We start from the raw sequence: 14152 nt of genomic DNA, 5'->3' as shown, positions 1-14152 counted from the left end.
AAATATGATCTAACAAACATATTCAATCACTCCAACTTTCTCTTCTTCTCTAAAATTATTCTTCATCAAATTTTTGAAGAAAAAAGAAGATGACTTTCACAAAGTTATTTCTAATTATTTTGGTTATAATACTCACGAATCTTGTACTTATCGGAGAATATTCTCCTCGTTTGTTTTCTTTATTTTTACGAATGCTTGTATTTGTTGTTCATCCATTACTTTGTATTGTAATATTCATTAACTAATAAAATGCGTCGTAAATTTTTTTTAGTACCACCATGTCAAACTTGGCAAAGCTCGAATTCATTGCTCTTGATATTACGGGGAAAAATTATATGCCATGGACTCTCGATGTAGAAATGCATCTTGAGTCATTAGGTCTAAATGAGACCATAAAAGAAAATGACATATGCACATCACAAGAAAAGGCAAGAGCCATGATATTTTTGCGTCGACATCTCGACGAGGGATTAAAATGTGAATATCTGATTGAAAAAGATCTCATGGTTTTGTGGAAGGGATTAAAAGAAAGATTCGAACATATAAGGCAAGTTATACTTCCGACCGCCCGGGATGAATGAAATACGTTGAGATTCCAAGATTTTAAGAAAGTCAGTGATTACAATTCAGCGATGTATCGAATAATCTCGTAGCTAAAATTTTGTGGACATGAGATTACAGAATCGGAAATGCTTGAAAAAACATTTTTCAATTTTTACGCATCAAATATAAGTCTACAACAACAATATAGAGTGCGTGGATTTGCGAGATATTCTGAACTCATCGCCTGTCTTCTCGTGGCGGAAAAGAATAATGAGCTGTTAATGAGAAATCATCAGGCACAACCCACTGTTTCAACGGCATTTCCTGAAGTAAATGTCGAAAGCAAAAATGAATGTAAATCTGGAAACCAAAATCATAGTTATAGACAAGATTTTGGTCGAGGACAAAATCGAGGTCGTGGTCGTGGACGTGGACGTGGAAGTGGTCGTGGTCGTGGACGCGGCCGTTGTTTTGAAAATAATCGAGATAGTTATTTCTATAATTCATCTCAAAAGAGCATCCCAAATCATCCACCGAAAAGGCATCATGAGAATATGAGTGTTAATGAGAATCACTCAAAAAGATTTGAAAGTTCTTGTTTCAGATGTGGTACTCCAGGACATTGGTCCCGTATTTGTTGAGCCCCTGAGCACCTTTGTAAACTTTATAAAGAATCATTAAAGGGGAAAGAAAAGGAGACCAATTTTACTGAACACAATGAACCTTTGAATAATTCAACTCATTTTGATGCTGGAGATTTTCTGATTGATTTCTCAGACAATGACCAATTTGTTGGTAGAATAGATAAGTAAAAAAAAATTTTATTTTTCCATGNGCTTTATATTCACCACAATCGAAAAGAAATTTGTTGAGTTTTAATGATATATATTCCCATGGGTATGATACTCAAACAATGAATGAAGGGAATGAGAAATATATGTGTCTTACCACATATAAATCAGGAAAGAAATATGTGATTGAAAAACTACCAATGCTCCCTACTGGATTGCATTATACACATATACGTCCCATTGAATCAAACATGGTAGTTGATAATTCTTCAATATTAACCAATTGACATGATCGATTAGGACATCCTGGTTCAACAATGATGCGAAGAATTATAGAAAATACACATGGTCATCCGTTGAAAGACCAGAAGATCTTTTAGAATAATAAGTTTCAATGTAAAAGCATGTTCTCTTGGAAAAATTATTATAAGACCATCACCGGCCAAAATCTAAAATGAATCATCAATGTTTCTTGAACGTATTCAGGGTAATATTTGTGGACCAATCCATCCACCATGTCGACCGTTTAGATACTTTATGGTATTGATTGATGCCTCCAGCAGATGGTCACATGTATGTCTATTGTCAACTCGAAATGTTGCATTTGTAAGATTACTTGCTCAAATAATAAAATTGAGAAATCAATTTCCCGATTATACAATCAAGAAAATTAGACTTGATAATGCTGGTGAATTTACTTCCCAAACTTTCAATGATTATTGTATGTCTATGGGAATCATTGTTGAGCATCCTGTTGCTCATGTACATACACAGAATGGATTGGCTGAATAATTGATTAAACGTCTGCAAATGGTTGTTAGACCAATGATTATGAAAACAAAGCTCCCTATTTCTATATGGGGACATGCAATTTTACTTGCCGCTGCATTAATTCGCATCAGACCAAGTGCATATCATAAATACTCCCCATTGCAGCTTGCATTTGGTAAAGAACCAGACATTTCTCATCTGAGAATTTTTGGATGTATGATGTATGTGCATATTGCACCACCTCAACGAAATAAAATGGGACCTCAAAGAAAGATTGGAATTTATATTGGTTATGATAGTCCATCGATCATTCGATATCTTGAACCACAGACAGGCGACGTGTTCACAGCACGTTTTGCTGATTGTCATTTTAATGAGGAAATCTTCCCAATGTTAGGGGGAGAACAGAAACATACCGAAAAAGAAATTACATGGTATGTATCATCATTGTTACATCTGGATCCAAGAACAAAACAATGTGAAAAAGATGTACAGCAAATTGTGCACTTGCAAAGAATAGCAAATCAAATACCAGATGCATTTGCAGACACAAAAGGGGTAACTAAATCATATATACATGCTGCAAATGCCCCTGCTCGAATTGAAATTCCGAAGAAACAAATTGAAGATAGTCATGATGTCATTAAACGCCTGAAGCGTGGAAGGCCAGTTGGTTCCAAGGATAAAAATCCTCGAAAAAGAAAATTCATAGAGAAACACAATGATCACAAAATAGAGAATGATGTTCCTGAAGAAACACATAATGATCACAAAATAGAGAATGATGTTCCTGAAGAAACACATGATGATGAAAATGTTTTGTCAGAACCACAAACTGACGAGAATCATGAAATCTCTATCAATTATATTAATACTGGAAAAATATGGAACCGAAAAGATATAGAAGAAATTGATGATATATTTTCTTATAATGTGGCAATCGACATCATAAATGATAATGAAGATCATGAACCAAAATCTTTTGGTGAATGTAAAAATCGGCAGGATTGGATAAAATGGAAAGATGCCATCCAGGTTGAATTGGATTCGCTAAATAAACGTAATGTTTTTGGACCTATAGTCCTTACACCTGAAGGTGTAAAACCTGTTGGATACAAATGGGTTTTTATTCGAAAGCGAAATGAGAAAAATGAAATAGTAAGATATAAAGCTCGACTTGTTGCACAAGGTTTTTCTCAAAGGCCTGGAATTGATTATGAAGAAACGTATTCTCCTGTGATGGATGCAATTACGTTTCGGTATTTGATTAGCTTGGCAGTATCTGAAAATTTAGAAATGCGTCTTATGGATGTTGTTACAGCCTACTTATATGGATCACTTGATAGTAATATATATATGAAAATCCCTGAAGGATTTAAGATGCCTGAAGCACAAAGTTCAAAACCCAGAGAATGTTATTCTGTGAAATTACTAAGATCATTATATGGGTTGAAGCAATCCGGCAGAATGTGGTATAATAGGCTAAGTGATCACTTGATGAAAAAGGGATATGTAAATAATTCAATATGCCCTTGTGTTTTCATTAAGAAAACAACATCCGGATGCGTAATTATTGCTGTATATGTTGATGATTTAAACATCATTGGAACAAATAAGGAAATTCAAGAAGTTGTGTCATACTTGAAAGAAGAATTTGAAATGAAGGATCTTGGAAAAACCAAGTATTGTCTGGGTTTACAAATTGAACAAAAAGAATGTGGAATATTTGTTCACCAGACAAATTATACAGAAAAGATCCTTAAACGTTTTAATATGGACAAATCAAATCCTTTAAGTACTCCAATGGTTGTTAGATCATTAAACATAGAAAAGGATCCATTCCGTCCATGTGAAGATGATGAAGATATTCTTGGTCCAGAAGTACCATATCTAAGTGCTATCGGTGCCCTTATGTATCTTACAAATTGTACAAGGCCTGATATATCTTTTGCCGTAAATTTATTGGCAAGATTTAGCACATATCCAACAAAGAGACATTGGAACGGAATTAAACATATATTCCGTTATCTACGAGGAACGACAGACTTGGGACTTTTGTATTCAAAAGATGCTAATCCAAGTATAATTGGTTATGCCGATGCTGGATACTTATCTGATCCACACAAAGCACGTTCTCAAACTGGATATGTATTTACTCGTGGAGGCACTGCAATTTCTTGGCGTTCACAGAAACAAACACTTGTAACAACTTCATCAAATCATGCCGAGATTATTGCACTACATGAAGCAAGCCGTGAATGTGTGTGGTTAAAATCAATGACTCAACATATCCAAATCTCATGCGGATTATCATTCGACGAGAAGCCTGTGATACTATATGAAGATAATGCTGCATGTGTTGCTCAAATGAAAGAAGGATACATAAAAAGCGACAGAACTAAACATATTCCTCCTAAGTTCTTCGCATTCACCAAGGAGCTTGAGAAGAATAAATGTATTGATGTTCGTCACATTCAATCAAGTGAAAACTCATCAGATCTCTTCACAAAGGCACTTCCTACGACAATATTCAGAAAGCACATATATAATATTGGGATGCGCAATCTACGAAATTTGTGAAGAATTGTTCGTGTCAACATGAGGGGGAGTTTACGTGACTGCACTCTTTTTCCCTTACTATGGTTTTTATCCCAATGGATTTTTCCTAGTAAGGTTTTTAATGAGGCAGTACAAAAACACGTAATGAAGACATCATCGTATCATGATCATTATCACAAGGANTATCATGATCATCATCACAAGGAGGAGTGTTGAAAATTAATATTTATAATGTGTATGTTGAATATTTGAATGTTGAAAATAAGAGTTGTAAATATTGAAAATTAGTGTGTGATGATGTAGGTAATGATGATTTTATTTTTGGATTATTTGTAAAGATTTTCTATAAATAGATCTCTCATTTGTGAAGAAAATCACAATTGAGTTGAGAGAAAAATATTATAAAGTGTGTAGTGGGATAATTTTGAGAGTTTGAGATTTTTACTTTTTACCGTAAATTTTTACTTTTTCACAAGAGATTATACATATAATTCGAATTTTGATTCCATATAATTATTTCGCCTTTTATTAGTCCACGTGAATTCATTCAAATTAACGCCATCGTTTACTTTTTGACATTAAAATGGGATTTCGTGGAAATATCTTGTCCATTTATTCCACAGGAAAATTTGTCTATTTTATTGTGTAACAGCCGCGGGAGGACTGAGTATTGACTTGAAATATGGAAGTCTGGTTTCTAGTAGTCGTTTCTCTCTGTATCTCAGCTATTGTGAGCTCCTTCTTCAATCTTTTCAAGAAAAATTTGCCGCCGGGGCCGCCAAGTTTGCCTCTGATCTGCAATTTTATATTGCTCCGCCGCCCTCTTTCCGAGTTGGAATGCATCCTCCGCCGCCTCAAGACACGATATGGCCCGCTCATGACTATAAGTATCGGGCCTCAGAAGCTCATTTTCGTCGGAAGCCACTCCCTGGCCCACCGTGCCCTCATCCAGCACGGTGCCATCTTCGCAGACCGGCCACCTCCACCTGCCACCAGCAAGGTTCTGAACAAACCTACGGCCCCACGTGGCGTCTTCTCCGCCGCAACCTAACCCGCGGGATCCTCCATCCAGGCCGGGTCAAATCCTACTCAAGCTCCCGCCAGTGGGTTCTTTCAATTCTAGTTAGTCGATTGAATGAAACAATCAAATCAGAATCTTCAGTCACGCTGATCGATCATTTCCAACATGCCATGTACTGCCTGCTGGCGCTAATGTGCTTCGGGGACAAGCTCCACGAGACCCAAATCAAGGAAATTGAATCGGTGCAACGTGGATTGCTTCTGGGCTTTCGACGATTCAACGTCCTCAACTTTTGGCCTCGATTGGGGAAAATCCTGTTCCGCAATCGCTGGAAGGAACTCCTTCGAGTGCGCCTACAACAGGAGAAAGTGTTGGTTGCTCTAATTAGGTCCCGCATCCAAGCCAAACAACAGAGGATCTCGAACAATCAAGATGATGATCATGAAGTAGTGTTAGCATATGTGGACACACTGGTTGATTTGCAGCTTCCCGAAGAAAACAGGAAACTGGAGGAATCAGAGTTTGTGAGCCTATGCAGCTAATTCCTTGCCGCTGGCACGTATACCACATCCACGGCTCTGCAATGGATAATGGCTAATCTTGTCAAGTATCCTCACATCCAATCCAAGCTTTACGATGAGATAATCAGCGTCCTGCGCGGAAAAGCAGCCAGCACCAGCAGATGGTGGAGGAAGTGGATGCACAGAAAATGCCATACCTGAAAGCAGTAGTGTTAGAAGCCTGGCGGCGACACCCTCCAGGCCATTTCGTTCTGCCGCACAAGGTGACAGAGGACATCAAATTGGATGGTTACAAGATCCCTCGTGACGCCACAGTGAATTTTATGGTGGCTGACATTGGTTGGGACCCGAAGGTGTGGGAGGATCCGATGGAATTCAAGCCTGAGAGATTCTTGGGTACTGATATTGGAGAGTCATTCGATATAACAGGGAGAAGAGAGATCAAATGATGCCATTTGGTGCCGGAAGGAGGATTTGTCCAGGCCTTGCATTGGCACTCCTGCATTTGGAATATTTTGTGGCCAATCTGATTTGGAACTTCGAGTGGATTCCTGTCAAAGGTGACGAAGTAGATCTTACTGAGAAACAAGAACTCACAACTGTCATGAAGAATCCGCTTTGTGCTCGAATCTCTCCGAGAATCTGAATCAAAAGGGGGTGTTTGTGCACGCATGTGAGAATTAGCTGAGGTTGATTTTGATTATTCNTGATGCTCATCAATCATGTCTACCAATGAGGTGACACTCGTCTATTGAATTTGACGAAATATATCAAAATAGTATATCCAATAAGTAAATGTCAGCTCGTTGGTGAACACATAGGTTTGACACGTATGGTGGGTAATATATAGATTAAAAAATATGATATATTGTGTAATGTATTTAATGTTATATAGGATTCATAATAAATTGTGAGGTTTTGTAACTATTGTTGGAAAATAGTGAAATAAAAATGATGATTTAATGATCATTTTGAAAAGAAATTTTTTTAGGAAAGTCTTTGAATGTTTAGATGAGATTGTAATTTATGTTTTTGTCAAGCTCCACTCGTTATTGTTGGTGTCTTTGAAGAAGTGAAGTTTTAACATTTTTTTTATTTTAAGAAATCACATACAATTTAACCAACTTAATTATCTTTGGCAAGTGTGGATTCTCCTTCAATTTGATTAAAAAATCTCTAGCTCGCTAGTAAATATGAGTTATTATTTCACCCAAAGCATTGATGTGCACTTTGTATTGGGTATCACCGGCACGATTGAGATTCAATTCTTCCGATGTTCATTCGGTCCCAATCTTTGGAACAGAATCGGTTTTTGGTTACGTATGAGATTCTCCATCGGTGGATACCTAGGCACCCAGAGACGAGGAAGGATGTAGTAATCGATGAAATGTTTCGGACGAAAATGGCGCACGTATTTTGAAACCATGTTCGGTATCACAGCGGCAATTGTCTTCTCATGTTAACACTTTAGCAACAAGAGAACAAATTAAAGGTTAAAAATCATCAAACCAATTTTACTGTTTCTTAATTTCGTAGTTATAATTTTCAAACGTAAATGAAATTTGTCGACTAAACTAGCTTGATGGACTAGTAGTTTGGTGGGTACTACTGGTTTTTGTATGAGATATCTGAGTGTTTTTTTTATACACTTGTAATATTTTTTTCTAATAAATATTTGAAGTTGTTCCGTGGATATAGTCTATACTTGATGAACCACGTAAATATTTTTGTTCTTGTTGGTTTTATATATATTATATTATTAACATGATCTTAATCACTTTGACGTAATCCACAACACTAATTCTAGTGATATAAAATTTATGTATGCAAGTTTTTTTATGACAGAAATAATTACAATTATTTTTAAAAAAAGATAAGTGTCACGCTTGAGCGACTCTGGACAAATAGGCCCCTATTTATGTATGCTAGTTTTTAATGAAATAAATAATTATAATTATTTTTTTTAAAAAAATGTGTGTCACACTCGGACTTGGACGAGAAATATAAAAATATCTATGTTTTACTATTACAATTTTTTTTTTTAGAAATTTATTACAATTTCTATTACTAATTTTTTTTAGAATTGCCAAAATTGACGTTGGCATTGGGCCTAAAAGTCCACTCAAATAGATACAATTTAAAATGGTTTTCAAATTTACTTTCATGAAGATTTTTCTTACTTAAAAACTCTGAATAATTGATCTTGTGGGTGCACCACCCAGGTCTTAGTACAAATTTATAACTCAGTGGTTGGGATGACAACAGTCTGGTCCTGGTTGGGCGGGTTTGGCCAAACCCAGAACTCGCCCCGCCTTACTTTAGACCTGTCTCGACGGGTCCAATCTGGGTTGAATCCGTTAAAAATATACAATTTTATATTTATTCAATAAAAAAATTAAAAATTAACGAATCATTAAATTTATATTAATAATATTCAGGATAAAAACAATATTATCACAAGTTAAAATATATCGATTTATATTCAAGTAATAATCAAAAAAAATTTATGATATATTTTCATATTAAACATATAATAATAATAAAATAAATAATTTCAATCCAAAAATTTTATAAACTAAAATTATAGATAAGTTATTAATTATTTAGTATAAATACTATAACTATATAATTAAAAATATTTTAAAAACACATAACAATTGAATCTAAAAGTCTCTGTAATGTCTGAAGTGAATATCACAAGTTGTTGATTTAGTAATATGATATTACTAAATAATTAACGATTTTTAAAGAATGCAATATGACATATGTTGGTATCTGCTATCCGGATGTCTCGGTTATTGGAGCATGGCCATGAGGGTTATCTTATTTATGCTGTAGATGTGACAGAGAAGAAGAAGGAGGTGGGAATAGAGGAGATACCTGTAGTTGCTGAGTTTGCTGTTGTATTTCCTGATGAGATTCCAGGCTTCCCACCAGTCCGTGAGGTGGAGTTTGTGATTGAGTTGATGCTAGGTACTTCCCCTATTTCTCGTGCTCCTTACAGAATGGCACCAGTAGAGTTGAGAGAGTTGAAAGCCCAGTTACAGGACTTGCTGGACAAGGGATACATTCGCCCTAGTGTATCGCCTTGGGGTGCACCAGTCTTATTTGTAAGAAAGAAAGATGGAACGATGCGGCTTTGTATTGACTACCGACATCTGAATAAGGAGACGATTAAGAATAAATATCCCCTTCCTCGTATTGATGAGTTGTTTGATCAGTTGCAGGGAACCTCAGTATATTCGAAGATTGATTTGAGGTCAGGGTATCATCAGATACGAGTTAGAGAGGAGGATATTCAGAAGACAGCATTCAGGACCAGTTATGGGCATTATGAGTTTTCAGTTATGCCGTTTGGGTTGACGAATGCTCCAGCTGTGTTTATGAGTTTGATGAATAGGGTATTTCAGCCTTATCTCGATCAGTTTGTTATTGTGTTTATTGATGATATATTGATATATTCTAGGAGTGAGACTGAGCATGTTGGGCATTTACGTTCAGAATTACAGGTACTGCGAGATAGACAGTTGTATGCCAAACTCAGTAAGTGTGAGTTTTGGTTGGATCGAGTGGTCTTCTTGGGTCATGTTATATCGAGAGATGGGATTTCTGTTGATCCAACGAAGGTCGATGCCGTGTTACAGTGGTCTGCATCTACATCTGTACCAGAGATCCGTAGTTTCTTGGGTTTAGCAGGTTATTATCGTCGATTTATCGTGGGATTTTCAAATATTGCTAGAACTTTGACACAGTTGACTCAGAAAGGTGTGCGATTTCAGTGGTCCGAAGCATGTGAGAGGAGTTTTCAGGAGTTGAAGCACCGACTGACGACTGCACCGGTGTTATCAATCCCTACAGAAAATGAGAGGTTTGTTGTTTATACTGATGCATCATTACATGGTTTGGGATGTGTTTTGATGCAGGATCGACATGTTGTAGCATATGACTCGAGACAGCTGAAACCACATGAAACAAGGTACCCTGTGCATGACTTGGAGTTGGCAGCCATTATCTTTGCCTTGAAGATATGTCGACATTATTTGTATGGTACCTCGTTTACGATTTATACGGATCATAAGAGTCTGATATTTTTGTTTACTCAGACAGAGTTGAATATGAGGCAGAGACGATGGTTAGATTTGTTGAAAGATTATGATTGTGAGATTGAATATCATCCCGGTCGAGCTAATCTTACTGCTGATGCATTGAGTCGTAAAGTTAGCTGTACTACAGAGGATGTTGGTCGTTTATCAGCTATGATGATGTCTTGTTGTTCCTTGGGATATGATTTTGATATCTCGACGACTCCTATCCAGGTATCTATCTTATTAGCTGAACCTGATATATATGGTTGTATGCGTGATGCACAGATGACAGATGAGAGAGTTCAGCGATGGAAGGAGATGGTTTCTCGGAAACAAGACACTTGTTTTAGAGTGGCTGATGATGGCAGTTTGAGGGTGAAGGATAGATGGGTAGTTCCTGATACACCTGAGTTACGCCAGGGCCTGTTGCGGCGTGCACATTGTAGTCGTTATTCTATCCACCCTGGTGGCAAGACGATGTATAAGGATCTACGCTCTCAATTTTGGTGGAAGGGAATGAAACGTGATGTGATTGATTTTGTGCGTCGATGTCTTAATTGTCAGCAGATCAAAGCTGAGAGGAGAAGGCCAGGAGGTGAATTGAGGAGTTTAGAAGTACCGACTTGGAAATGGGAGCACATATCGATGGATTTTGTGGCTCATTTACCAAGAAGCACTGGAACTATTGATGCTATTTGGGTGATTGTTGATCGATTGACGAAAGTTGCACATTTTATACCTTATAGCATGAATAGTAAATATTTGACGATGGCACAGTTGTATATACGAGAGATCGTACGGTTGCATGGGATTCCAGTGTCTATTATATCTGATAGAGATCCTCGATTTACTTCTCATTTTTGAGAAGGATTGCAGACTGCGATGGTGACAGAGTTGAGATTGAGTACAGCTTATCATCCCCAGACAGATGGTCAGACTGAGCGTACTATTCAGACGCTGGAGGATATGTTGCGTGCTTATGTTATAGATTTTAAATCTGTTTGGCAGTCATCTATTCCATTGGTGGAGTTTGCGTATAACAATAGTTATCAGAGTAGTATTCAAATTGCTCCATTTGAAGCATTGTATGGGAGACATTGTAGATCTCCTTTATACTGGGATGATGTTGATCGAGCTGCAGTCACAGGTCCTGATATGATTCATGAGATGGAACAGAAAGTAAAGTTGATACAACAACGATTGAAAGCAGCGCAAGATAGACAGGCCGCCTATGCAAATAAAAGACGAAGACCCTTAGAGTTTCAGCAGGGCGATCGAGTATTTTTGAAAGTTTCTCCTTTTCGTGGCACAGTGCGATTTGGTATGAAAGGAAAGTTGGCACTGAGATATGTTTGCCTGTATGAGATATTGCAACGGATAGGCACTTTGGCTTATCGATTGGCTCTACCTCCATCTTTATCTGGTATTCATGATGTGTTTCATGTGTCGATGTTGCGGAAGTATGAGCCAGACCCTTCACATGTGCTGGATATTTCTGAGGTTCAGTTAGATCCTGATGTGTCTTATATTGAGAGACCAGTTTGTATTTTGGATCGATCTGAACGGAAGCTTCGCAGTAAGCTTATACCGATGATGAAGGTTCAGTGGAAGCATAGAGGTGTCGAAGAGGCCACTTGGGAGACAGAGCGGCATATGAGGGAGCTCTACCCCTACTTATTCTGATGGTATGACGTATCTTTATTTATGCATGTTATTACTGTTGTTGATTAATTTCGGGGTCGAAATTCATTTAAGGGAGGTAGAGATGTAATGCCTGAAGTGAATATCACAAATTGTTGATTTAGTAACATGATATTACTAAATAATTAACGATTTTTAAAGAATATAATATGACATATGTTGGTCATATGAAGTCCAAATGATTTGAAATTTGGATATAACATAGAAAACTCAAAGATATAGAAGTTTCATGTTTTGAGTTTTGGCAAATTTGACCGTTTGACTGGTCCGAAGGGATATACCGGTATTAAAATGTTAAATATTATATATTATATTATTTTATTAATATAATATAATATAATATAATAAAAAAATTAAAAAAATAGATTGAGCCGGTGGAATTCATACTCCGTAGGAGGCATAGAAACAGACGAGAAGTGAGAGAAAAGAGTTGATACGATTTTTGATTTTCTTTTCGATCTTGCGACTTATCGGTTTATCCAATCGACGAACCGACTTCAGTTCTGGGATCGTTGACACGAGGTCTTCGATTTGAGGTATAAATTTTATAGTTTTAGTGATGTTTGAAATTCGTCGATTTCTGGAATAAATCTGATAAATTGTTAAATCATACTGAAATTGAAGATTGTTGAATAGTGTATGATCTTAACGAAGTAGAGAAGATTATTGTGTTGTTGTTTTGAATTATTTCTAATTTATTATAATTAGAGATTTTAATTGTTGAATTGAGATTGGAGAGTTGTTTATTAGTTGTTATTAATTCTGATTGTATATTCGGAGTCTACGAAGTATAGGTTACACGTTGATATAAAATTTTCGCAATTTGACGGATGTTGTAAAATAGCTTATTATTTGATGTTAAGTTAATTGTGTATATTTGATGGTAGTATTGTGAATTAAATACACTAGAATATTAAATTAATGAATGATAAGAATTTATAATCGAGTTTTATATTTTGTTGAATTAATTGTTGTTGAGCTATTTGATGTTATATATATTGAGGCTGTTATGATTGTATTAATACGGTGATAATGAGCTGATAATTGTTGTTGAATTATTTAGATACAACACAAGCCTCGGGATCAAATAAATAGCCAGATTATATATATACTCGATTATCATGTACGTATTGACGTACGAGCATATGTTGTTATTGTTTAGTATTGATGAATACTATTGCGTTGAACGATGATAAATCACTGGTATTGGGTGATTTGATATTATGTCTGTTGTTGTTTATTATCGTTGATATTGTTGGCTGTCGTTTGGTGGGAGACGTCACGTTGATGCTGTTCGTTCGACGATATTGCTGTCGCCGGTGTTGGGGTGCGACGTATCGTCGATGTTGTTGTTGCAGTAGTATGGGAGTTATGACGTTAATATCGTTGGTGGTTTGATTGTCCAAAGACAGCAGAGGGAGTATTTCTGTTATCATTCCAGTTATATTTTATATTGTTGATAATATAACTGTTATGTATTACGATGATGATTGTTGTGTATGCTCACCCTTTGGAGATTGTTTCTGTTGGACAGGTTACAGGACTATGCTGTGAGACATGATAGTGGTAAATGACTAGGTGTGTCTAGTCAAACAGTCCTGTAGTTGATAATAGATAGAAACAATATAGTTTATTGTCTTACTTGAGTTGTATGTGTGTATGTATTATACTGTTTCTGCTATATTGACGTTGATATTGTGGTGATTACACTATTTTGTCGTATATGCATTATATTATTACGTCGTTGAAAAGAAGATTTTTATGCATATGACGTCACATGTTGTATGATTACGTGACGAGGTTTGGGGCGCCACACTCTCGTTTAATAGTAAGTATCAGCCAACGAACAAATATGTCACTAACCGCCAAGAGAAAATATTACATGAATATTTCATTAATCAAATGTTCATACTTGAACTACGGAAAATAACAAAATTTAGCATTCACCAAAGCAATCAATATCCACCAGCATACACATTAAGAATTATTAGAGAACAAATTTTAATTCCATATTGGCAAGGGCGGATCTAGAAATTAAAGTTAGGGTAAGCTTGAACTTAATATAATATATATATATATAATGTAATAAATTGAATATGATATATTAATATAAAGATAGTTAGCGAAATGACCTTGATAAAAACTTTAAAAAAAAAAAAA

At 36.2% G+C, this 14152-nt stretch overlaps 1 long non-coding RNA gene and 1 pseudogene across 1 annotated transcript; both read left to right on the top strand.

The window, feature by feature from the left end:
- Nucleotides 1–5298: 5298 nt before the first annotated feature.
- Nucleotides 5299–6921, top strand: LOC140963872 (cytochrome P450 89A2-like; annotated as a pseudogene).
- Nucleotides 6922–11180: 4259 nt separating this feature from the next.
- LOC140958910 (uncharacterized) lies at nt 11181–13581 on the top strand. Its single transcript, XR_012171850.1, has 3 exons — nt 11181–11976; nt 13056–13115; nt 13527–13581. It is a non-coding gene; the product is annotated as an uncharacterized lncRNA (long non-coding RNA).
- Nucleotides 13582–14152: the final 571 nt, after the last annotated feature.

This window comes from Primulina huaijiensis, chromosome 2, assembly GCF_012295235.1.
Source record: "Primulina huaijiensis isolate GDHJ02 chromosome 2, ASM1229523v2, whole genome shotgun sequence".
Lineage (NCBI taxonomy): Eukaryota > Viridiplantae > Streptophyta > Magnoliopsida > Lamiales > Gesneriaceae > Primulina > Primulina huaijiensis.
This window is presented reverse-complemented; position numbering and strand designations above follow the sequence as displayed.